The 3,980-nt window shown below is 47.6% G+C and overlaps 1 pseudogene; it reads left to right on the forward strand.

Annotated features, from left to right (window-relative positions):
* Nucleotides 1–3,413, forward strand: part of LOC135511230 (neuronal migration protein doublecortin-like) — a 29,188-nt pseudogene extending 25,775 nt beyond the window's left edge.
* Nucleotides 3,414–3,980: the final 567 nt, after the last annotated feature.

The following is a 3,980-nucleotide window of genomic DNA, read 5'->3' on the forward strand; positions in this document are numbered from 1 at the left end:
AAAAGCAGCAGCTCTAGCCTTTAGGTCAGTGCAGATGTTGTCTGTAATCCATGGCTTCTAGTTGGGATATGTACGTACGGTCACTGTGCGGACAACGTTGTCAATGCACTTATTGATGAAGCCGGTGACTGAGGTGGTAAACTCCTCAATGCCATTGGATGTATCACAGAACACATTCCAGTCTGTGCCAGCAAAACAGTCTTGTAGTGTAGCATCTGTGTCATCTGACCACTTTTGTATAAAGTGAATCACTGGTTCTTCCTGCTATAGTTTTTGCAAACAGGAATCTGGAGGATACAGTTATGGTCAGATTTGCCAAATGGAGGGTGAGGGAGAGCTTTGTATGCGTCTCTGTGTGTGGAGGTGGTCAGGAGTTTTTTTCCCCCCTCTGGTTGCACATGCTGGTAGAAATGAGGTGAAACAGATTTAAGTTTGTCTACATTAAAGTCCCCAAGGTAACAAGGAGCGTCGCTTCTTATAGGGGGCAGAATTTCCACTTTTTGATAAATAGCGTGCACAATTTCAACCTCCTGCTACTCATGCCAGGAATATATTATATGCATATGATTAGTAGGTGTGGATAGAAAACACGCTGAAGTTTCTAAAACTGGTTCAATCATGTCTGTGACTATAACATAACTTATGTAGCAGGCAAAACCCCAAGGAAAAACTGTTCAGAATATATATATTTTCTCCTCTGACAGTTCCCTCAGTTGTCTTTGCCAAGGGAAATTAGATAGCGCCCATTTTACAGTTCCTACGACTTCCACAGGATGTCACCAGTCTTTGGAATTAGGTTGAAGTTAATCATTGGTGAAACAAAGCACATCCTGGAACAACGTTACAGGGTTGAGAGTTACGCAAGAGGGAAAAAGGGGCATGTTTTGTTTACTTTATCGAATACAGTTTGCCCCGTCTAGAATTTGATCGATTATTAACGTTTAAAAATACCTAAAGTTGTACTACAAAAGTAGTTTGAAATATTTTGACAAAGTTTATAGGCAACTTTTGAAAGGTTTTGTAGTGATGTTGTGTTTTGGAAAGCTGTTTTTTTCCAGATCAAATCTGCTTTATAAATGGACATTTTGGGTATACATGGACGGAATTAATCGAAAAATAGGACCAATTGTGATGTTTATGGGACATATTGGAGTGCCAACAAAGAAACTTGTCAAAGGTAATGCATGTTTTATATTTTATTTCGGTGTTTTGTGTAGCGCCGGCTACGCTAATTATTTTGTTTAAAACTCGTTCAGGTGGTTCAGGGGGGTGCATGCTATCAGATAATAGCTTCTCATGCTTTTGCCGAAAAGCATTTTTAAAATCTGACATGTTGGCTGGATTCACAACGAGTGTGGCTTTAATTGAGTACCCTGCATGTGTGATTTAATGAAAGTTTGAGTTTTATCACATTTTATTTGAATTTGGCGCTATGCATTTCCCGAGGCTATTGGCCACTTGAGACGCTAGCGTCTCACTATCCCTAAGAGGTTTTAATATAGATGAGAACTCTCTTGGTAGATAGTGTGGTCTACAGCTTATCATGTGGTACTGTACATCAGGCGAGCAATACCTCAAAACCTTTTAAATATTAGACATCGCGTACCAGCTGTTATTGACAAATAGACACACATCACCGCCCCTCGTCTTACCAGACGCAGCTGCCCTGTCCTGCCGATGCCCCAAAACCCAGTCAGCTCTATATTATATGTGTCGTTCAGCCACTACTGGGTGTAGCATAAGCTATTACCGTTTTTAATGTCCTGTTGATAGTCTCGACCATAGATCATAAAGTTTTTTTGGTAATGGCGTTTTACTCACTCGCCTACGAATCCTATCAAGACACCCCAACCTTCTCCCTTTGTATCGCTTACATTTATTCATGCAAATGACAGGGATTTGGGCCTGCTCTCCGGAGAGCAGTATATCCTCCTGCTCTCTCCCTCCAGCGCTGGCAACTATGATTACGCACACCTGTTCCCCGTCATTACGCACACCTGTTCCCCATCATTACGCACACCTGTTCCCCATCATTACGCACACCTGTTCCCCGTCATTACGCACACCTGTTCCCCATCATTACGCACAACTGTTCCCCATCATTACGCACACCTGTTCCCCATCATTACGTACACTTGTTCCCCGTCATTACGCACACCTGTTCCCCATCTTTACGCACACCTGTTCCCCATCATTACGCACACCTGTTCCCCGTCATTACGCACACTTGTTCCCCGTCATTACAAACACCTGTTCCCCATCATTACGCACACCTGTTCCCCGTCATTACGCACACCTGTTCCCCAACATTACGGACACCTGTTCCCCATCCTTTCGGACACCTGTTCCCCATCCTTTCGCACACCTGTTCCCCATCATTACGCACGCCTGTTCCCCATCATTACGGACACCTGTTCCCCATCATTACACACACCTGTTCCCCATCATTACGCACACCTGTTCCCCATCATTACGCACACCTGTTCCCCATCATTATGGACACCTGTTCCCCATCATTAAGCACACCTGTTCCCCATCATTACGCACATATGTTCCCCATCATTACGCACACCTGTTCCCCATCATTACGGACACCTGTTCCCCATCATTACGTACACCTGTTCCCCATCATTACGCACACCTGTTCCCCATCATTACGGACACTTGTTCCCCATCATTACGCACACCTGTTCCCCATCATTATGCACACCTGCTCCCCATCATTGCGCACACCTGTTGCCCATCATTACGCAAACCTGTTCCCCATCATTACGCAAACCTGTTCCCCATCATTACGCACACCTGGTCATTAATTTTCTCCGTGATTACTTCCCCTTCATTTAGCCCTCAGTAGACATCAGTCATTAGGTTTTTCTCTCACGATCAGTACGCTTCTCATGTTTGTTCATCTGTATCGTTTCATCATTAAACTCACCTTCTGCACCTGCTTCCTGACTCCCGGCACAACACCATCTTCCAGACGTTCAAGGAATAGGGTCATCTGTGACCAGCTGGCACGGCCATGGAGTAGGTCCTCCGCGTTCTCCACCGACCTCGACACCACCAGTGAGGTTCTCCATACACCCCTAACAGAGGGCCTCCTACCACGGGTCGTCACAGTGAACCAGTCCCCCAGCCTACCCATCCGTCGCCCAGGTCAACGATCCCTTCCGGAGAAGTATGACGGTATTCCATCGAAATGCCATGGCTTCCTACTCCGGTGCTCCATTTATTTCGCCTATCAGATGGAAGCCCCCACCACCAAGAGGTCCAAAGTTGCCATGGTAATTTCCCTGCTGACCGGACGAGCACTGGAGTGGGCTACCGCCGTCCGGGATAGAGTACAGGACGAACTGGGTTCCTATGAGAGGTTCATGACTCTGTTCAGGGCGGTCTATTTTGGAGAAGACTGAGCGTAGGGGTCCAGACGGAGTTGGCATGTCGGGATGACAACCTATCCTTGGACGCACTCATCGTGATGGCCATCCGTCTGAATAACATTCTTCAGGAGCGCCAGTCCCCACCTCGCCACTCACCTCCCTCCTTTGGTTGTGCTGAGGCAGAGCCTGAATCCATAGAGGTAGGGGGCACCTCCCCGCGGCAGAGCGGCGTTGCCGGAGACAGCTGGGGCTCTGTCCCTATTGCGGCCAGGACGGGCACCAGCTTCAGCGGTGTCCGGTGTGTCCCACCCCGGGGTCAACTAGAGCAGCGGGGTGGCCCTGTGACCTTCCATCTCCCAGGGTAGTTGTGAGTATTAAATCATCATCATCGTTTTCCACCAAACCCTTCCTGGTTCCCATTTTACTGGCTGGCTGGCTGTGCCTCAGATGTTGTCTCCGGTGCCGCAGGAAATTTCATCGACCAGGGTCTCGCCTCCTCCTTGACTATAACTTCATGCCCGCTCTCCTCTCATTTTCCTTTCCAAGCCCTGGTTCCCAGGCCGTTGGGATCCAGCACATCACAGCACCACTCACCCTCAC

Source organism: Oncorhynchus masou, chromosome 23, assembly GCF_036934945.1.
Source record: "Oncorhynchus masou masou isolate Uvic2021 chromosome 23, UVic_Omas_1.1, whole genome shotgun sequence".
NCBI lineage: Eukaryota > Metazoa > Chordata > Actinopteri > Salmoniformes > Salmonidae > Oncorhynchus > Oncorhynchus masou.